General features: G+C 38.1%; 1 protein-coding gene and 1 long non-coding RNA gene across 4 annotated transcripts in view; one reads left to right on the top strand and one right to left on the bottom strand.

Annotated features, from left to right (window-relative positions):
* The window catches only part of SGCD (sarcoglycan delta), a 562593-nt gene that overhangs the window by 25083 nt on the left and 514167 nt on the right, over window positions 1-23343 (top strand). Inside the window, exon 1 of one of the 3 annotated variants that reach the window (XM_069102510.1) lies at window positions 13949-14277. The exons of the other annotated variants lie outside the window; for them this stretch is intronic. The gene's annotated coding sequence lies outside the window, so the exon portion shown is untranslated. Of the gene's footprint in view, window positions 1-13948; window positions 14278-23343 lie in introns of those variants that run through there. 3 annotated transcript variants of the gene reach the window in all.
* Window positions 2890-12774, bottom strand: LOC138172555 (uncharacterized). The gene is made up of 3 exons (XR_011171150.1): window positions 12521-12774; window positions 11982-12083; window positions 2890-4065 (listed from the first exon to the last, which is right to left on the bottom strand). It is a non-coding gene; the product is annotated as an uncharacterized lncRNA (long non-coding RNA).

Here is a 23343-nt window from a genome sequence, read left to right as displayed (position 1 = left end):
AAACTTTGAATTCCAGATTCATTCCCTTCCTCCCTTGTCACCCACCCTTACTAGGAAGATAAGCAGTTCAGTATAGGTTGCACATGTGTAGCTAATGCAAAACAATAACATAGTAGATAGATTGTAAAAGACTGACTATATTTCCCTCCCTCCTATCCCACCTTCCACTTGTTCTATTCTCTACTTTGATCCTGTCCTTTTTCAAAAATGGGTGCTTCCAACTTCCCTCCCCCCACAGCCTGCCTTCATTTCATCATCCCCCCTCTCATCCCCTTCCCCCCTCCTCTCCTGTAGGGTGAGAGATCCTATTTAGTGTGTATTTCATTCCTTCCCCGAGTCAAATTCAATGAGAATAATGTTGACCCATTCCTTTTTGCCTTCCTATTCTTCCCCTCCATTGTAACCATTTTCCCTTGCCTCTCCTTTATGAGATAGTTTACCCCATTCTGTCTCCCCCCATCTCCTCTCATTATATTCCTCTCTCACCTCTTAATTTCACTTTTTAAGTATCATCCCTTCCTGTTAAATTGGTCCTGTGCCCTCTATCTATGTCTACCTGTAAACATATATACACACACTCACATATGTATTCATATGCCCATATACCCTCATATATAGACATATATATTTCTATTCCCTTTAACTATTTCCATGCTGAGAAAAGTTTCATCTGTTGCAATTATTGTTTTTCCATGTAGGAATGTTAATAGGTAAACTTTGACAAGTTCCTTATGATTTCTTTTCCCTGTTTACCTTCTCATGCTTCTCTTCCTTCTTGTATCTGAAATTTTCTATTCAACTCTGGTTTCTTCACCAAGAATGCTTGAAAGTCCTCTATTCCACTGAATGACCATATTTTCCCCTGAAACATGATGCTCAGTTTTGCTGGGTAGGTGATTCTTGGTTTTAATCCCAGCTCCTTTGACCTCCAGAATATCATATTCCAAGCCCTTCAATCCCTCAGTGTAGAAGCTGCCAGATCCTGGGTTATCCTGATTGTGTTTCCACAATATTCGAATTGTTTCTTCCTGGCTGCTTGTAGTATTCTCTCCTTAATCTGGGAATTCCAGAACCTGGATATAATATTCCTAGGAGTTTTCTTTTGGGGGATCTTTTTCATTAGGTGATTGATGGATTCTTTCAACCTCTCTTTTGCCCTCTTGTTCTAAAACATCAAGGCATTTTTGTTTGAGAACTTCCTAGGTTCTTACTCTGATCATGGCTTTCTGGTAGTCCAATAAATTTTAAATGATCTCTCCTGGATCTATTTTCCAGGTCAGTGGTTTTCCCATGAGATATTTCACATTGCCTTCTATTCTTTCATTTGTTTGGATCTGTTTAACAACATGTTGTTTTCTCATAAAGTCATTAGCTTCCTTTTGCTCCAGTCTAGTTCTGAAGCAATGATTCTCCTCAGTGAGCTTTTCAGATGCCTTTTCCATCTGGCAAATTCGACTTTTTAAGGCATTCTTCTCCTCATTACCTTTTTGAGCCTCTTTTGCCAATTGAGTTATTCTATTTTTTAAGGTAGTATTTTCGTCAGTCAGGCTGTTTCCTCTCATTTCGTTATTTTCTTGTATCATTCTCATTCCTCTTCCCAATTTTTCCTCCACTTCTCTTATCTGCTTCTTAAGGTCCTCTATGGCCTATAACCAGCTTGTATTTTCCTTTGAAGCTTTTGGTGCAGGAGTTCTGACTTCACTGTCTTCCTCCTCTTCTATGTTTTGCTCCTTTTTTGTCCCCAAAATAGGAGTCTAATGTTGGGTTCTTCTATTTGCTTTGTTTCCTTTGCCTGGTCATGTTGCCCCTAAGTCACTTGACCCCTGGTCTTTTTGCCACAGTAGGACTCTGCCTCCAGACAGGGTAGCTTTTGTCCCAAATGCTGGGGTTTTCTCAGCTGCTGGAGGTAGTAGATGAGTGCCCTCTCTGGGGCCTCCACACACTCTGGCAAGCTGGACACGCACCCCAGGTCCTCCAACGTAGACTGCAATCCAAATCCAAGCAGGTTAAAGCAAGAGCAATTACCCCTCAGACTGGTGATTGAGCCCCTACAATCTGCAGGCCAGGAGCTGAAGCTGCCACATGGCACTGGCTGCCGCTGCCAGGCATCTCAGTGGCTTCTCACCCCAGGGGCAAAAGCCGATTCTCTCCCACTTACTGGTCCCAAATTCCAGACTGCACTGACCTCTCACTTTGTCCTTTGCATCTGTGTGTTGATAAATCTGGAAATGGCCACATCTGCTGCTGATCTGGATTCCCTCTGGATGGTGGCTGGTCAGTTCCACACGGGGGCTAAAACCTCTGGCTCCCAGGCCTGGGCTCGGCTCCTAGAGTGCTGCGCTGGCCGATTCCTGCCAGCCTTTTGGGCTGTCCTCAGTGGGAGGTTAGCTTCTCTGTGTCATTTTGTGGGTTCTGCAACCCTAAAGTTTGTTCAGAGTACCCGTTTTACATTGAGTGGGGAAGGTGGAAGCTGGAGCCACTCCGAGGTCCTGCTCCTACTCTGCCATCTTGACTCCTCCCCCCAATAGCTAGCATTTCTATAGCATTTAAAGGATCCCAAAGTACTTTATATATGTTATCTGATTTTATCCTCACAATAACCATGTGAATTAGGTACTATTATTTTCCCCATTTTTATTGATGAGGAAACTGACTCTGAGGGAGGTTTGACTTGCCCAGGATCACACAGTTTGGGTCTGAGGCAGGATTTAAATTTAGGTCTTCCCGACTTGAAGTCCAGTGCTCTATATTGTATACTGCCTTGATGCCTCAATATGAAGCTAAACAAAATTTAAGTTAAAAAGTTAAATATCATAGAGAAAATGGAGAGATTCACAGAAATTACTCTGGGGAAATAAAGGGAATGAGAGAACAAGCAAATATTTTTAAGGTAGAGGTGATTATAGAAGACTTTTTAGAACAAACTACTTATATTATCCTTGAAAGTAAAGAAGGATTTCAGTAAAGAGCAGAATGGATTCCACCTATGGTACTTGGTCTGCATAAATCTATGGGGCCTAGAGAGGGCAAAACAAGATCCAGAAACAGCTGTTTTGGCTGAAACATAAAGTATGTGAAGGAGAAGCATTGTGACATGCAAGAAGTTTCAGGCAAGAAACAGATAAATTCCAGGACATAGTTTAGTCTTGAATATAGAATAATAAGCATGCTGCTACAATCAGTCCCCTGAAGCCTGACTCAGTTCATTTCAAATCCTTAAGTCCATGGAAATTAGAGTAAACAGACTTGGGCTATCTTTATAAGAGAAGAGTGTCTTGCTCCTGGGCTCCCCATGCTTTGAATGTGTAGCTGCTTCTTACTGGTATGGCATGGGTCAAATACACGGCAAAAACTCTCAATGCTGTAACTAAATCACAACTCTAAAAATGCACACCTCCTTTTACTCTTACAAAGGAAACAATGTGGTGGGGTAATAGAGTAGACCTAAGGTTTAATTTCTAGCTCAGACACTTAATAGTTGTCTGAATGTAGACCAGTCTCTCTTAACTTCTCATAACTTCATTTTCCTTGTTTGTAAGGTACAGATAACAACACCCACCTTGCAAGGTTGTTAGGTTTTAAATGTCAGACAGTACTATGCCAGGCCATTCACAATAGAATGTAGGACATCCCAATCACTCTGGCTACCAAGGAGTGGAAGAATTTTCATTCTCAGCCCAAGACTTGATATGTCGTTGATCTTGAGTAGCTCTCTAGAACCAAATTACTTCTTTTTTGAATTGTGAGAATGTTTCAGATTATAAACCTGTCCTTGTTAGCACGGAGAAACAATGGGGATTGTACTGATGATAATTATGTCCATAAAACTCCATGGCTTTACTACATATTGAAATCACATAGCACTGTGAGTACCTTAAAAAAACAGAGTACATATCTTTACGATGAAATACTGATAGATAACATCACTGGAGACCCATGTCAATAGGAGAGGATGAAATTGATAAATTCAGGTTCCATTTAATTCTTGGAAACAGTGAGTGGAGACTCCATCCACTCTCATAGTCCCCCACGTTCATAGCAATGTGTTTTATACCATAGGATACCCTGCAAAAAACAAAACAAAACAAAACACAATGAAATGAATATTCCTTGTCGACTTCATGGGAAATCTTAGAATTACAAGATTAGACCTGGAAGGAGCCTTATTTAGTCCAGCCACTTGATTTGAGAGATGAAAAAAATGAGTTCCAGAGAAGTTAAGTGGCTTGTTCAAAATCGTACAGGTAGTTGTGATTCAAATCTAGTTTCTCTGACTCCAAATTCAGCAAATTTTTATGGCATCATGCTGTCTCCCCAATGAGAGGAGAGTTTACCCTGGCTGACAGATGCCTTATTGCTTACAACAATTGGTCCTCCTTGAGGCTCTCTATCCTCCAGCAGAGGTGTGACTGTCTATCCTTTGGCAGCATCTCACACAGACCATTCACAGTCAGACAGTTCTTCTATCCACTATACTGAGATATGAATCTTCAGATGTGACAGAAGAACCTAAAGAGCCATGTATTGTGGTTAACTTGATTATGGACCTCTGGGGCTATGATGGGGCATAATATTTTGATATAAATGCAAACAACCTTAAAACCATAAAAATCATCATGGCTATGATTTGCCAAAGGAAATGTGTCAAATGTACATATATTAAAGTTAGGAGAATATTTCTCATGTTGGATCCAGTGTTGAGAGACTTTCCATTTCCCATGGTCCTACATTACTGGTAATTTTATACTTTTTTTGTTTGTTTTTGCTAGGCAAGGGGGTTAAGTGACTTGCCCAGGGTTACACAACTAGTAACTTTATGCTTTTAAGAGGAGGAATCCTTGATTCTATATAACCTTCCTTCCTTTGTTCTTTACTTTTTAGCCTAGACCTAGGGTCTCTGAAATCCAACAATGCCAGTTTGCCTCTAACACAGTTCTACTCCCCATGCATCCTCACCCAGCAAAAATAAATAAATAGATAAAATCACTTTAAATAGAAACTGTATGAGAGCAGCTGATAGAATGCAGAGCTTGGTGTCATGAAAGCCTGGTTTTAAAATCCACCTCTGACACTCACTAGTTTTGTAATCTTGACAAGTCACTTAACCCCTATAAGCTTTGGGCAAACCCTTATAATTTAGTAAACCATAAAGGGATTGTGATCTGGGTAGGGAGCTCCACACTGGGGATTCTCTATACTGATGAAATCACAGATCTTTTGTATATTTGCCTGCTACTTAAAATATTTGATGTCATCAGTAGGTTAAAAGTTGGGTCATATTGTGACATCTTTAATGTAAAAATTTTAAACTTGACCTTCTGAGTATTCTATTTAGGAGGGTAAAAGGAATTGTGCTGTCAGCCATAAGTGCTAATTACAATAAGATATATTATACTTATAGAATATGGAATAAAACTAAATTTTGTAGAAATAGGCCACATATTACATAAGTGTTAATTACAATAAGATATATTATACTTATAGAATATGGAATAAAACTAAATTTTGTAGAAATAGGCCACATATTACATTAAAGAAAAGAATAGCAAGCTCTCAGAGTAATGATCAAGAAATTGTTTTGTTCTGTTAGGCATTTCCATACACTCCAACTCAATTCAATATTCAATTATTAAAAGCATAGCGATCCACAGTCCAAGATCTTCTTATTATCAGCATCAAGAGAGACATGAAACAGATAGGCATGCTCAGTCACTGCTGGGAAGAATATTTTCTGCAAAGCTCAAATAAATGAGAGATTTTCTAAAAATCATGATGTTCTCTGGACAACTTTTTTTTTCCAGATGACATGGGGCTGTACTTGCATCTAGTCCTTGATAGCTACAGAGGTTCCTTGATGATATCCATGGTTACTAAAAAAAAATAATCTTAGTAAATTACATAAGAGAAAAACAACATGTGGATTAAGAATATAGATTGCATGGGTTGGGGCAAGGAGTTGGACATGTAGTTTATTAAGTCGATCCATTAATACATGTTTTGGCCAAGCAATGAGTATGGAAGATGAAGTAGACTGATGACCAAGGAGGAGAATAAAAACTAGTATTTATATAAAGCATTAAGGTTTGTGAAGTGCTTTAAAATTTTTGCCTCAGTTTATCCTCTCAGCAGCCCAGTGAATTAAATACTATTATCTCCATTTTACAGATGAGAAACTGAGGTAGTGAGACGACATACAGCTAATAACTGCTTGAGGCACAATTTGCACTCAGGTCTTCCTCTCTCCAGAGCCAGTGCTGTGTTTGTTGCATCACTGGATGGAGGGAACCAAGAGGCTTTTGTAAATAATTTGAATAAGTGAATATACTTTACAGTTGCAAAATTGATTGCATGATACAAAAGATACAAGATTCTTCTTGTGCTTTATTTTTTGAAGTGTAATAAAACATCAGATTCCATAGAACAAAACATAACTTTAATGACTCAGAGTAGTAGAGTTGCTCATGCACATGTTTAGCTTATGCAAAATTCCTTGATAAATTCAATAATGGAGATATCTCGTCAATAATGTTTTGATTATTGACACAAAGGGAGGAATGGAGAAAAGGGATATGCGTGCTTTCCAAAGTTGTTCCTCACTGCTTTTAGGGGGATGTTGTCTGCAAGATCTAAATAGAATAAGGATTACCTCTATAGAGTGGTGTCCTCTGTTGTTCCTTTCTGCAGATAGCATCATATTTATTACACTGAGTTCTAGAGCATTATAAAGACTCCTCTGGGAAATCTGTGATGCAACAAATCAGGCCAAAAGTCTACACAGTAAATATGTAATGGATGAATATTGCCCATCATCCAGACCACGGCATGCAATTGAACGTCTTATCCATTGAGTTAATAAAGCAATTTAGATATCTGGTATAGACCCTATAGATGGGCAGAAGAGAATGGAGCAAAAATAAGAAAGGAGGCTGGGTTGCCTTTTGGAAAATGGGCTATGATTTCAATGTCTCTGAACTACTTCCCAGTTCCAAAGGCTAACTTAAAAAGAAATTCAAACACAAATATAATTTTAGTAGGGCTATGTAATTGCCAAATTTGGAGTACTACCAGCTTCATATTATTAAAGTTGAGAGTGACCCAGAGGTTAATGGAGAGATTCATGCTGGGTACAAAATGAAGCATCTTTCCAATGATAATGTGAGAAGGGGTATAAGGGATTGCTTGAGTAAATTTTGAGTCAGAAAAGGATGTACCAAAATCAAAAGAAAACAAATGGGATAGCTTGAGAGCAACGCTGATCTTCACAAGGTATAAGAAGACATAGAGGAAAGTCTCCCACATTTTTAATAGATTGTCTTTGAAAGAAGTATAAAAAAAATGGACATTAATTGGAGAAAGTATGTATGGGCAGCCTCTTTGAAGGGAAGATCCAACTTCGATTTTTGAGATTCCAGACTCACTTCTTTTCTCTTTTGGGATCTGCATGGTTACATACTATAGAATGCTGTGATTTCAAATGAAGTAAAATTGCAGGTGATCAAGAAGGGAAAATAGAGAGGTAAGCTAGGTCTAAAGATTACCAATGATGGCCTGTGTGTGAGAAATAGCATAAAAGATAAGGGAGAGTATTTCAGGCTTATATGATACTATAACAAATGGCATGGGGAAGGAGAAGGACTAAATGAATTTAGAAATGGTAAACTGCCCAATTTGACTGAAATGTAAAGTCTGTAAAAGGGTAATGTGAGATAGGAGCAGAAATCAATCAATTAGCAATTATTTCATCAGGGCCTTCCCAGGGGATTGGATTGCTAATCTCTAACAAATTAATTCATTCTCTAAGGTTGTTAATGGCTCAAAATACCTTAATATCTTGCCTTTCCCAAGGTATTTATCTGTGGAAAAAATTATTTCTGGAACAGAAATGGTTTAACTGGAATGAATCACTAATTATGAGATTTTTTTCCACTTCATTTTCTTTACACTTTTTTTTTATTTCTTTGGTATTTTATGCCACAGCCATTTCTTGATACCTCCTTCACACTTCCTGCAATTCTAAGACAATTAAAAAAATAAGCCAACACAGAATCAGGTTTAATAGTTTTTGCAATATTTTATACCTAGTATCTCCTACCCCTTTATGGAGGAGAGGTGATATGTTTCATCATGTATACTCGCAAAACAATGTTGGTCACTTCCTTTGATATGAGTTTGGGTATTTTAATATGGTTTTTATTTACATTAAAATGGTCATTTTTCTTACTGTTCTGCTTCTTTCTTTGATTTACACCAGCTCACATGTTTTCAGATTCTTTTTCTCTGTGTTTGTTTGTTCTTTATTCGTTTTTTGATGTTTTGTATTCCCCAATGGTATGGATTTCAGGGAAGCCCAGGCTAGATATGGTACTCTTTTAGCAACACTGTAGTGACTACACCTTCTCCCTACACATTACATCAGTTCAAGGATCTCTCTCTCAAATAAGATTATGAACGCAAGAAGGAGAAAAGCCTTACCTCTTTGTGAAGACAAACAAGGACCTTGTATTTTCTATCTCCTAATGTGAGTGACTCCATCTTTAAACCTGCCTCCATTTCAGAAAAGTCATATGCTCTCCCTCTTTCTCCTACTAGCTATGTTTTTACCCTTCCCTGTTTTGTTTGCTACACTAGCCATGGGAGAAGGGGGAGGGGGGAATTTTCCTTGCTCTGCTTTCCCATTTTTTTTCTGTTTTTTTTTTTCCTTCTTTGATTTCTATTCCAGATTTTAAAATTCTAATTTATCAATTTATTTTTAGTTTTCAACATTCATTTCCACAAGATTTGGGGTTATAATTTCCCCCATCTTTCCTCCCCACCCCAAAATAGCAAGCCTACTGAATACTCCTTCCCCCAATTTGTTCTCTCTTATATCCTACCCCATCACCCCCTAACTTCCTAGTAGGTAAGATGGGTTTCTCTACCACAGTACCTATGCATCTTATTTCCCAGTTGCATGATAAAAACAAATTTTTAATATTTGTTTTTAAAACTTTGAGTTCCAGATTTTTTTCCCTTCTTCCCTCCTCACCAACCCCCACTGGGAAGATAAGCAATTAAATATAGGTTGTACATGTGTAATTGCCCAAATCATTTCCATAGTAGTTATATTGTGAAAGACCAACTATATTTCCCTCCATCCTATCCCACCCCCCCCACTTATCCTATTTTCTCCTTGACCCTATTCCTTTTCAAAAATGTTTACTTCTAACTACCCTCTCCCCCAATCTGACCTCCGTTTTGTCATTCCCCTTCGTGTCCCCTACCCCCTTATTTTCCTGTAGGGTAAAATACTCAATTGAGCGTATATGTTATTCCCTCCTTAAGCCAATTTCAATGAGAATCAGGTTATCCCATTCCCTTTCAATTTCTTCCTTTTCTCCTCCTTTATAACAGTTTTCTCTTACCTCTTTTATATGAGATAATTTGCCCTAATGGATCTCTTCCTTTCTTGTTCTCCTAGTAAATTCCTCTCTCACATCTTAATTTTATTTTTTAGATATCATCCTTTCATATTTAACTCATCCTGTGCCCTCTGTCTATGTGTACATGAACATGCATATGCCCACACTCACATATCTATTTAGATACACATATACTCTCCTATACATACATATATGTGTATGTATATACACACACACACACATATATATATATATGTATATATTTCCTTTAAATATCCTCACACTGAGAAAAGTGTTATGAGTTACAATTATCTTTTTTTTTTTATTCTTTGGAGGGCAGTTGAGGTTAAGCAACTTGCCCAGGGTCATACAGCTAGCTTTTTTTGTGTGTGTTAAGTGTCTGAGGCCAGAATTGAACCCAGGTCCTCCTGACTCCAGGACTGGTGCTCTATACACTGCGCCACCTAACTATCCCCAATTATCTTTTTTTCCATGTAGGAGTGTAAATAGTTAAACTTTAATAAGTTCCTTATGATTTTTATTCCTGTTTACCTTTTCATGCTTCTCTTGCTTCTTGTATTTGAAAGTCAAATTTTCTGTTGGCTCTGTTTTTTTTTTTCATCAAGAATGCTTGAAAATCCTCTATTTCATTGAATGACCATGTTTTCCCCTGTAGCATTATACTCAGTTTTACTGGGTAGGTGATTCTTGGATTTAGTCTTAGCTCATTTGACATCTGTAATATAATATTCCAAGCCTTTGGATCCCTTAATGTAGAACCTGCTAGAGCTTGTGTTATCCTGATTGTGTTTCCACAATACTCAAATTGTTTCTTCTTGACTGCTTGCAGTATTTTCTCCTTGACTTGGGAACTCTGGAATTTGGCTATAATACTCCTAGGAGTTTTCTTTTGGAGATCTTTTTCAAGAGGCAATCATTGAATTATTTCAATTTCTATTTTGCCCTCTGATTCTGAAATATCAGGGCAATTTTGCTTGAGAATTTCTTGAAAGATGGTGTCTAGGCTCTTTTTTTGATCATGGCTCTTAGGTGGATCCAGTAATTTTTAAATTCTCTCTCCTGGATCTATTTTTCAGGTCAGTGGTTTTTCCAATGAGATATTTCACATTGCTTTTTATTTTTTCATTTGTTTGGATCTGTTTTATAGTATCTTGATTTCTCATAAAGTCATTAGTTTCCAACTTCTTCAATCTGATTTTGAAGGAGTTATCCTCTTCAGTGAGTTTTTGAAATTTCTTTTCCATCTGACAAATTCAACTTTTTAAGGCATTCTTCTCTGCGTTGGCTTTTTGGGCCTCTTTTGCCATGTGAGTTAGTCTATTTTTTAAGGTGTTATTTTCTTCAGTGTATTTTTGGGTCTCATTTAGCAGGCTGTTGACTCTCTTTTCATGATTTTCTTGCATCATTCTCATTTTTTTCCCAATTTTTCCTCCACTTCTCTTACTTGATTTTCAAAATCTTTCTTGAGCTCCTCCATGGCCTGTAATCGATTCATATTATTCTTGGAAGCTTTAGGTTCAGGAATTCTGACTTTATCGTCTTCCTCCTATTCCATGCTTTGATCCTTTTTGTCCCCCAAAAAGGAATCTAAAGTTGGATTGCTGTGCTTGCTTTGCTTTCTTTGCTTGCTCATGTTACCATTTAATTACTTGACTTTTCAGCTCTTTGCCACAATAGAACTCTGCTTCCCAAGGGGAGAGCTTTGTCCCAAATCACTGGTGTTTTCACAGATGACAGGGCTGTTAGGAGGGCACCATCTCTATAGCCCCCACAAGCTGTGGCTCACTGGTCACACACATCAGGACCACCACCCAGATTGCAATCTAGATCCATGTTTTTCAGTAGACACTTTTTGATTGGGCAGTGGGTCAATAAGTTTGTTATATTCTCTGAGCCAGGAGAAGGCTATATAAGCCCTGATGTGTAGCTTTGTTTTGGGGCTCACTTTGAGAAGTGTTCTGGGATTTGATGAAACTCTGGGAAGCTGTTGTTGAGAGTCCCTCAGCTTTGAAAAACCCAGATGTTGATTTTGTATGGATGTAATGGTTGGACAGTTTGGAAACTGTTTACTTGATCTGTTTCTCTGTCTTGATAATTCTGTCTGTATATTCTGAAGTTCGGGGTGCTGGCCTTTTTCCCCTGAACTAGGTAAACGATACATATTTGACTGATTAAAGTAAGCTTGTTAACCCATTTTGAGTTGCTTTCCTTTATCAAAGCAGATCCAAGAACCTGTGTAGGCAGTCCACCCTGGGGTTGCTGGGATGCTTGCTGCTACACTTATCAATTCCATACTTATAGTGTTTATTCAGTTATGCTCTAAGGACTGGAAGTAGACAAGACAATAGAGAGAAGAAAAATGGAAGAAGATGTGGTAAAATAACAACAGTTCAAAAAATCTGGCATAGGGTGTAGCCACCCCAGGCTTCAGGTGCACTTTAGCCTAGGGGCAGGGATGATCTTAAAATTTACATTCCCCTTACAATAAGCTATAGACTTCTTTATATCTCCATAATCTGTGATAAAACCTGAGCAAATTGGACCAGTCTAAATGTCACTCACCTAGGTTCTAGTGAGTCTTGAATTTGAATGTCTTCTCTTCTCCATAAGCCCCATGTTACCTTGGGTGAGTCATTTAAAATCCCCAAGTCTTCATTGCCCCACCTGTAAAATAGGTGGGTTGGAACAGAAAACTTCTAAGGTCTCCCCAGTTCTAAATTCCATGTTTCTTTAATTCTAGAATTTGGAGAAGCTATCTTCCCTCAGCAAGATTCCTTCAGTCTTTTTTAAAGACTTTTAAAATTCAAGACTTCAGCTGTTTCCTTATATGCCTGTTGTATTTGCTAACTCTTTTCTAATTTGAGTGGTCATTTCAAGTTCCTTGTCTGGTTACAGTGAAAAAAGCCAATTCTCTTTCAGTGACAGCACTATTTTGTCCAACCCACCATAAATGACTGTAAATCCAATTTTCTAATCTGCTTTCCTGTGAGTTAAATCTTCAGAGAAAAATATTGACCCTTACGTATGAGGAAGAAAGAGAAAGTCATCCAAGGTTGCTTTCTTTCTCAAATAAAATTAGGAGAAATTAGGGAAATAGTTACCTCTGTACTCTGCTGGTGTCAAAGGTCATGATGATGTCATTTTCATGGCTTGGTAACCTGAGTCTTATCAAGACCAACTGAATAGTCTCTTTGAAGGTCCCTAGATGTAGAAGTAAATTCTTGCCTTTGTGCAAGCTCTGAAGACCACATGTTACAGAAAAATGAGTTGATTTTTTTTTCTACCAAATGGTCCTGGAATAGAGAAAATTGATTGGATCTTGGCCCCTTAGATACATATGCAAACACACACACACACACACACACACACAGTCAAGCCTGGGAACTTAATTGTGCCTCTCTTGACTGAAACTCCCAATCATTTAGAACATTCCCTTCAGAGCACACATCTGTTTAAAACTCAGCAAGGCCAATTATTTGGAGTAAGCTGGTAATAGGGTGTGATTTTTGGAAGAAAAATTTTTAGTATCCCCCAAATAATAACAACTGTTTCTCTTTAAATTGTCTCTTTTCCCATATTGTTACCTTGACAACTCTGCTTCAGCTTTTAGGGGAGAGTTGAATGTGAGAGAAAAGGGGAAACATCTTTCTATCTTTTTAGCTTTAACATAGACTTTCATTTTAAACATACAAATATACATAGACATTCAAATAAATAGTGAGACATATGCTAATTATATATATACATACATACATATATAATTACATATGGAATGTCAATTACAGACCATGAATAGAATGCACACATATGGAAATCTGATACTCTATCATTTGGGGAAATAATCTCAGATGTAAAGAATTCTACCCATTCTGATTAAAGATACATACTTTCCCCCCTCCTCTTTCCATAACCCAGGCAAAAACAATGTTGACACAGTGGTGTGTAAAATGTTACATTTTTAGGACAAATTCCACTAAAGAATAGGGACGAAAGAAAGTGCTTGAAAAATAATTGCATTATTTTTAGTTTCAGCAGCTATAGTAGCGTGTGTCAAGATTAGGGTATGGCTGTGATGTGCTGAACTAAGTCTAGAAATGCTAAAAATATTGTTTCCCTTCCAGCAATTGAAATTTTAAGCAAAGAAAGACCCAGGCAAAGGCAGGTAGGGAGATCAAATTAGAATTCTTATCTCTCCACTGTAATAGGCTGGTTTTTATAAAGGCGGGTAAGAGCTAAGTGCTAACCTGGGTCAGCCTAAGACTTTGGCTATGGGGGGTGGGGGGAGAGTTTAAAAAGGGGCAGTGTTGAGTCAAAGAGAGAGGTATTATCTCTGGCATCTAGCACCACAAAGAGGAGTCTGTGTGTAGAATTGTTGAAAAATCAGAATTGGTTATAGAAATGGTTTATTTTATAGTTGTGAGTGTAAGGCATGCAGACGCCATAGGCGCTGTTGCAGCGAGGTGGGGGGAGAGCTTTGTCTGTGCATGACACATGTGTTTTCCATTGATATCTGGAGGCAGACCAGTAGCTGTAACTTGGCCTGACAAAGCCTTATTGAAGTACAGACAGAGTGTGGTTTCAAAGCAGTCAGAAAAAAGAACGGGAATGCTGTTCAGGAAATTCTTCAGGCATGGGCAGGGACTTGGCTACAGTTCTGCTTTTGGAAAATTTGACCAGGGCAAGCTTCTGAACACGGGCTGGGCCTAGCCACACTCTGCAGGCAGAGCTTGCCTCTCCCTTGGAACTCCTCAGCGTACCCTAGAATTGTGCTCCGTTTTCATCTGCTTGCTTCTGAGAGAGACAGAGAGAGACAGAGAGGGAGACAGAGAAAGAGAGAGAAAGGGAGACAGACAGAGAGGTAGGATCCTATTAAGTTCCTTGCATTCTGTGTCTCTATTTTCAACTGATCTCATGTCTGTTTATAGTTATTGAAAGTTTATTTTTCTATTATTAAAGAAGTTGGAAATGTTATTGGTTATACATTAGTGTTGATCCCCCTTTCCCACCCCCAACAGTTTTCTGCTGAAGTGGACTCTTTCCTCTAGTGTTGGGGGGAGGGGGAGACTTGGGACTGGGGAGAGAAGTATACAGAATCCAGCTCTTACCAACCCACTCCAATACTTCCCAACTTTTTTTTCCCCTCCTTTCTGCAGAGTGAGAATGGGTTATTGCCAACGAGGGCCATTTTAGATGAAACTGACCATGATTCTATCCCTCCAAAAAGTTCTGATGATAGCTTTCTTAGAATATGCCCTCATTTCAGAAGGAAATCATAGAATGAATGAGGTTGATGATTCTACCCACTCTTTCTGAGTGTAATACTGGATATACATAAGGAAGTCTGATATTCTATTAGCAGAGAAGATTTTGGTTGCTGTTAGAGATGCTTTTGATACATTGACTTAGGAATATCTTAGATCCACATTTTGCAATTCAAGAAATCCTTCAGTTTCCATAATTCATTTTGGTTTCCTTCCTGAGAAGGCAGCTTGCAGTTTTAAACTCCATTAAAGTATTTTGTGCATTGTGCAAAAAGCAAAGTGAATGTCATATTCAAATTCACAGGTATCAGGTCACACTGATAGTAAATAGCAGAGATAGGATTTGAACCTAGCTCTTTCGATTCCAGTTGCTATAAGATGGGGGTGGAGAGTGGGAAAAGGAGATTTTTTTTCATTTTCTTTCATTTAAGGCTATGCTAGTCTTCTGCATTCTCCTCCTCCTCTTCTCTTCCTCCTCTCCTCCTCCTTCTCCTTCTTCATTACCACAGATAAGGATAGTAAGTCTAAAAAAGGTTTAGTGACTTTTGTAAGGTTTCTCAGTACTGGTCCTAGATCATACTATGACAATCATGAAAACCTGCAGTGACAACAAATGAAATTTCTCAATTCTTTAGTCAAGACTTTATGTGTAAATGAACTTTAGTTGGTTACTTTATATGTAGGGGGAAGGGGAAGGGAATAAGCATTTACATAGTGCAGTAGGCACTGTTCTAGGCACTAAGATAAATGCCTTAAAAAAACAACAACAAATAGTTCATTTGATACTCCCAACAACTCTTCAAGGTAGATGCTTAACCGCATTTTACAGTTGAAGAAATTGAAGCAAACAGAGGTCAGTGACCTGCCTAGGATCACATAGGTTTGAGGCCATAGAATTCAGGTCTTCCTGACTCCAGGCCCAGTGCTCTATCCATTGTGCCTCCAGTGGTCTCATGTACAATGTGTAACAAAACTCACAGAAAATGGAAAAAAAAGACCTAGAAATTAGAGTTTTGTTGTACAGCATGGTGGGCTAAGCTAAGATGTCTAAAAGGTTTATAAGATCAAAGAATCATAGATGTTGAGGGGGAAGGTACTTCATTGTACTTCAGAGGTTGTTTAGTCCAATCTTCTTATTTTACATATGAGAGTTGCTGATATTAGTCTAGAAACTATCCTAAAAACAAAGATGATGGATGAATCAGAGGTGATGAGTTGGCATTTGGTTTTCACTAACTCTGTAGCATCTAGGATGACAAGAAATAGATTTCTAACAAGTGGAGACAGACTTTGCAGAGGTGTCTAGAGGTACCTCATTAACAGTAGAAATGACTTTTCAGGCCTGGACATTTCATCCCTCTTGCTGCTAGGATCCTGAAACAATACATCTCACCACCTTTTTTGTAGAAAATTGAGGCATTCTGGACATTGAGGACTTCTCAGTCTACAGAGAATTGTAACAACATTTTTTTTTTATTTTTGTCTAGTAGATAGAGGATTGGCAACTGGTTAGACTTGGAACAAAGTAGAATGTAATGTAAGTGACCATAATAACTCACATAATTATGATGATGATGATAATAATAATGATGATGACAATAACATTTATGAAGTACTTTATGGTTTATAAAACGCTTTCCTCACAAGAACCAGGAGAGGTGGGTAGTGATATATATTCCCTATGTTCTCTCTCTTAAGGAAGAAGAGAAAAACAGAGGAGAGAAATAGCAGTACAGAGGTGTCTAGAGGTTTGTGGGGGTTTGAGAGGCAGGGTCCTAGTTACAGGAATTCCTTAATTGCACAGACTGAAATAGTATGGAGAGTGCCAGGGAGTGAGTGATCTATTCCCGTTGATGTCTGTTGCCTATCCAATAGGAATAAACCATGACCTCAGTAGACAGAATTGTGTTTCTCTGTTCAGAATATGAGACCACATGGTCAGATTACTATCCCTTCTGGAAGAAATCAGATATTACATTTGTAGAGCCTAAAGCTGCCAAAGTTCTCAGATTTCCTATGGAGGAGGAGCCATACCCTAGAGACTTTATTTTTAACCCAAGATGCATTTCTAAGGTTTTCCAGCTGCGTGAGTGACCACGCCAGGAGGAGTAAAAGCGTGTTCATAAGACTAACAGAAGTAGTGCTAATATTTCAAATTCATTACTTTTTAAGGATGCAGGCTGTGAACATTTAGATTGTGTTTTCAAACATGTGGACATTACTTCCATGGAAACAGATCCCTATCCCTCCACTCACTCTGAGCCTATGTAATTCTTACCCATGCATTGCCATAAATCCTCTGTAAAGAAATTTTCAGTCTCTCTCTTTTCAGTTCTTTTACTGACTCTGAAATGTGAATGTAATACCTGGGCTGTCCATCTTATAATCTACTATTCTTACAATATGATTTCCTTTTCAGTCATGCTTGTACTCAATTATTTTTAAGTCCCTGCTCAAACTTTCTCATTGGTAATATGGTATAGCCTGCTTAAACCCACCATGGAGCTTTCCATTGATTCTGGGTTATTTATAATTTCGGTTCTTCTGCAAGCATGAGTGTTGCAGAAATTGTGGTCATATAGCATCACTGGGAGACCATTGGTATGAAAGAATGCTTAATTCTGAATTTAGAAGGGAAGTACTTGTTGTACATAAAAGCAAAGAAATAATGATAATAAAGGTTAATACCAAATCCACACTAGAATTTCCTACACTAAAGAATTTTAACCCTGGAAGCACCATTAGTAGTCATTTTATTCATCATACTAGTTTTAGAGATAAGGGAAAGAGAAGTAAAGTTACCAACCCTGAAGAACAGTCATTGGAATGCAACAGATGAGAGGAGAACCCAGGTCTCCTATATTCAAGTCTGATTCCCTTTAAGAATGTGTAATTATAGCGAGTGAAAAAATTAGTATGTATTATAATGTGTTTATGTGTTTTCTGCCCCAGTAGAAGGGCAGTTCTATGGCATAGTGGATAGAACAGTGAATTTGGAATCAAGAACACTAATCTTCTTCAGTTCAAATCTGACCTCAGGTACTTACTAGCTATGTGACCCATGGCAAGTCATTTAACCCTGTTTGCCTCAGTTTCCTCCTCTGTAAAATGAACTGGAGGAGGAAATGGCAAACAACTCCAGGAATCTTGCCAAGAAAACTCCAAAATGGATTCATGGAGAGTCAGACATAACTGAAACACCTGAACAACACCACAGCGGAAGGTGAGCTTTTGGGGGCAGGGAAAGTGATTTTTAAATTACATTTTATTTTTTAATTAATAGCATTCATTTTCTCTCCCTTCCACATTTCCTACACTGTTTGTGGGGAGATAAAAACAAAAAAACCCTTGAAACAAATAACCATAATCCAGCAAAACAAAAAAGATGCTCCTCCCAGGATGTTAATTATTTTTAATCTCATCACCAAGTGGCTTACTCAGGCCTTGAATATTCACCATCTTCCCACATCCCTCAGCCTCCTCACCTGATTGGATGGCTAGAGCATAGTAGAGTGCTACACTCTTCAGAAAGCCTAACTTTGTAGATGGCAGAAATTTTTGGAATTCCATCACACTCTGCTCCCCATTTGCAACTCTACTTCCTTTCAACTGCACAGAACAAGACATTTCCTGCACTGGTACCTCCTGGTGTTCATGCCAGGCACTCCATGATGTCCATTTCACTTTCCAGATTCCTTTTGTGTGTAATCACCCATTAGATTGCAAGGTTCTTGAGGAGAGGAACTATTCATTTCTTATTCTTCCCAGAAATTAGAACAGAGCCTAGCTCATAGTAGGCAATTAATACATGTTTATTGAATTGAATTGAACTGAAAAAAATAGTCCTTGCTCTCAAGGAGCTCATAATCTAGTGGGGGAGACAGCATGGAAACAAACAAACATTCTACACACACAAACACATTTGTTATATATGTATGCATATGTATGTGAGTGCATGCACATTATACACACATGGAGATATATGCATGTATACGCATGATATATGTGAATATACATGTATACACATATATGTAGGTATATATATGTATGTGTGTATATATATACACACACACAAGATATATACAGGGCAAATTGGAAATAATCTCTGAAGATATGGGCTAAGATTAAGGAGTAAGAAATGCTTCTTCCACTTTTGATAGGGGACAGAATCAAGGTGGGGAATGGAACAAGTGGGAGTTGGGATGGGAGGGAGGGAAATACAGTCAGTCTTTTACAATATATCTACTATTTTATTCTTTTGCATTAACCACACATGTACATCCTGTACTGAACTGCTTGTCTTCCCAGTGGGAGTGGGTGACAAGGGAGGGGGGGAGTGAATCTGGAGTTCAAAGTTTTAAAATCCAATATTCAAATACACACATATATATATATATATATATATGTATGTGTATATATATATATATCCTATTGTTGATGCTATTTTGCATGTAATTGGGAAGTGCAGGCACTGGGGCATGGCGATCCACTGGAAAAGTCGAAGGGAGTTTGGGAGAGGATATGGGAGGGAGCGGATTGGAGGAGGGGATGTCCTGTGGGACTGCTGTTTTGGGGCGGTGGAGGGGGGAGAGGCAGGGAGAAAATGTGTGGCTCGAAATCTGGTGGAAATGAATGATGTAAATAAGAAGTTAATAAAGCATTTGAAAAAAATTTATGGAATAAAACAAGCATTTCCATAACATAGTATAATGAAAAAGGATGATTGCACAAGAAACTGCATATCTATTCTGTCAACTTGCTATTCTTTTCAAATATATAATAAAGTTATCATGCAAATTTTTTTTTAAAAAAAGAAATACTTCTTGTAGAAGATGGGACTTTGAAAGGAAAACTAGGAAGTGGAGAAGACACGGAAAAGTATTCTGGCATTGGGGATTGTCAGTAAAAATTCCCAGAGTAGGGAAATATATCGTCTTGTGCAGGGAATGATACTGTCACTGGATTGCAGAGGGTATATGTGTTGGGGGAGATGGAGTGAGGGGAAAAGTTGTAAGTTACAAGAAAACTGGAAAGGTGGGAAGGGCTTTATGAGAAACACCATTTTATATTTGACCTTGGAGATAATAAGGAGACACTGGAGTTGATTGACTAGTTGGAGTAGGGAAGAAGGTTGTAGCCTGATCATTCTAGTGCTTAAGGAAGATCAGTTTGACATCTGAGTGGAAGATGGATTGGAGTGACAAAAAGACCAACCAGCAGGATATTGCAATAAGCAAAGTGTAATTTGATGAAGGCCAAATCAAGGTGGTGGCAATATCAGGAGAGAGAAGGAGGCATATAGGAGAGATGTTACAAAGGTAGAAATGAAAGGACTTGGCAACAGCTTGTCTGTGGGGTGGGAGAGAAAAAATGAGGACTTGAGGATGACACTGGGCTATGAGTCTGAGAATGATGATACCCTTTACAGTAATAGAGATGTTAGAAAAGGGGAGGCTATGGGCGTTTTGGTTCTGTATTAGATATGCTGAGTTTGAGATATCTTATACTTAGAAATGTCTAGTTGAAGATGTGAGGCTGGAGGTGAAGAGAGAGGTTAGGACTGGGTAAATAAATTCATGGGAACATCTGTCTAGGATCATCCTCATAGTGATTAGAGTTGGATCCATGGAAACCAATGAGATCACCAAGTGAAAGAGTAGAGACAGATAAGAGAATCCAGAGAGAACCATTTCAATTCAATAATCAGTTCAAAACCAGACTACAGAGAGTTTAGAGGAGAGAGAAGAAAGGAAGGGAAAACATCAGTTGTAAATGGCCTTCTTATAGAGTTTAGCCACAAAACTTTTCACCCAGTGAAATTAAATCTCTTCTACAACATACCTGGCAGATGGTTACTTAGTATCTACTTGAATATCCTTAGTAACAAAGTTTAATACTTCACTGGACATTTATTTCATTGACTGGCAGCTCTAGTTATTAAAAGTCCTTTTTATAAATTGATCTGAAAGCTGCTTCCCTACAGCTTCTAAATATTGGTCCTCTAGGATTACACAGAATATATATATATATATATATATATATATATATATATATATATATATATATATTTTTTTTTTTTTTTTTTCTCATGACAATCCCTCAAATATTTAAAGACAATTTGTTCTGCCTAAATACCCTCTCACTGGGCAAACAAACCACAGTTCATTTCGTTAAACATCATAGGAAATGAAAGCCTGCTCATTGTCATCCGGATGTTCTCCAGTTTGCCAATGCCCCTTTTAAAATGTGATGACCATGATGAAGCACAATAATCCAGATGTGATCTGACTTAGTATACTGGGGAATTATTATTTCCTAGGATCTGGATACTACATAGAATCCCTAAGATCATAGAATCATCCACAATCATAGATTTAGAGCTGGGAGAGACCTCAGGAGTCAGTTATTCCAACCTTCTTATTTTACAGGTAAGGAAATGGAGTTCCAGGGTGATTAAGTGATTAATCAAAGTTCATACAGTTAATAAGGGTCAGACATGGAATTTCAACCCTGATTCTCCAACTTCACAGCCAGCGTTTTTCTCTCTTTATTAAAGAACCTAATAGATCCCTTTGCTTTTCCTTATCCAACTTGGCTTTCCTACTAGTGCCTCAAATTTGTAAGCAGTAGTTGGTTCCTTCTGTACCTCATTCTTTGATGCTGCCTAAAGCCTTGGGGAAAGGATGCAGCAGGAGCATGGTGTCATTTTCCCCTTACACAGATGGGGTCACTGCCTTGTAGAAGAGAAGCTATAGGTGATATTGTACCTTATCCCACGCATCTGAGGCAGGATATACATCTTGTATAACTGGTTGCCTCTGAAATAGTTTGGGATCATGGTTTTAATGGAGCTTAGGCAACATACTGCTATGTGTGTGTGTACAATTGTGTTTATTTGTGGATAAGCCAGTGGAAACTATTAAAGGAAGCACAATTCACTGATAAAAACTGTATTGCAGGGGATTAGAACCTCACTCCTGGCTCAATCTCTTTGCCCTCTTATGGGTAATGGTATCAGATTCTCTGAATTCTCTGCTTTCCAAATCACAACTTTCTGAATAGCTAGAAACTGTGACTAAATTTTTCAGCATGTCAGTGTTCAGTCACTAAATCTTCCTTTATTGAGGTCATAGTAAAAATCGGGGCTCGGTTCTCTTCTCTATGCAAATGATTTGACACCATACTGCTGTACTGAATATGACTGGGGTTATAATCCTGGAAACCTCTGGCTATGTCAAATCTAATGAAGGAGAGACTGGGCAGAGAAAAGAAAACAAACAAAAATCTAAGGCTCAGCATTGTTTGTGGTATAATTTGTTTCTTGTTCTCCTACTCTATACCCTTCACTTTCCTGTTATTTTCCTAGCTTCTTTGATCTCTTTCCCCATTTCTCTGCCTCATTTCTTCTTCCCTTTATTTCTTTATTTTCTCTCTATCTCATCATTTATCACTTCTTTTCCTAGGATCCTCCTTCCTGCTTTCACTACTGGCTACGTGTGTCTAGAGTTAGGGTGTGAACAAAACTTCTCTGCCCATGGGACTGGCAAGAATCTTGACTATGAAATTATAGAATGATTTTAATTAAGTTAAATAATTTTTTTAAATTTTCAAATTAAAAATTTTAAATAAAAACACTATATTATCTCCCTCCCATCACTCACTCCATTGTAAAAGAATAAAAGAAAGGAAAACCAAATAGCTTGTAACACATATGCATAGTCAAGCAAAACAGATTGTCTACTTTCAAAAAATGTATGACTCATTCTATACCCTGATTCCATCACCTTTTTGTCAGGGGTGGATTTAATATTGATGATTAGTGCTCTGGAATGATTAAAGTTGGAAGGGATTTCAAGAGGTCACCTAGTTTATCTCATTGCTTTAAGGTAAAAACCCCAGTTAACATCTCTAAGACATCTGGGACCCTACTTTGTCAGCATCTGCCCACAACTGTTCGCTATTAGCTAGGAGAAAAGGGAAGCTGTTGGTAACAGCAATGATTGGAATGTATTCTTAATTACAACATTTCCTCTAACTAACAATCCAGATGTTGAGATTTCAAATTACAAAACTTCAATATAACCAGTAGTATTGATGTGGCTAGTTCATTTCATCATGTCCTAATTAGAGATGGCTGGACTTGAAGGTGTGGGCAACATAAGTGATTGTAACCAACTTCTGCCCCTCAATCCCTGTGTGACTGTGAGCAAACTACTTAATCTTAATTTTATTTTCTTCATCTGTAAACTGAAAGAGTTAGACTAGAGATGATCTTGAGTTTCCTTTTCAGCAATAATACTCTTCTGATTCCATGGATGCCATGGTTTCCTATAAAATAGGATTGCAGTAGTTCGAAGACTTAATCAGAGATACCCAAAGAATCACAATGGCCAGTAAATGTCTAAAACAGTCAGCTTTTAATACGTGTACCTCAAGCAAAGGAAAGTTTAGGCAGATGCCTGAAGTAAGTAATAAAGGGATGGGGTAACGAAGGAAGAACACTGCCATGGTACTAGCCAACACCTCCATATTAGGATCAAAAAAGGGATACTATAAAGAAATAAATGATCGTAATGGTAATGGGAATTTGAAGATCTTCCCTACCCCTAAATAGGCCAAATTTAATCACATGAAGCCGGGGGGGGGGGAAAGTGAGACACAGA

Source organism: Petaurus breviceps, unplaced genomic scaffold (genome assembly GCF_028583685.1).
Source record: "Petaurus breviceps papuanus isolate PSGF00001 unplaced genomic scaffold, PetGlider_PUasm1.0 551, whole genome shotgun sequence".
Lineage (NCBI taxonomy): Eukaryota > Metazoa > Chordata > Mammalia > Diprotodontia > Petauridae > Petaurus > Petaurus breviceps.
The sequence above is the reverse complement of the archived record's forward strand: the minus strand, read 5'-3'. Positions and strand labels throughout refer to the sequence as shown.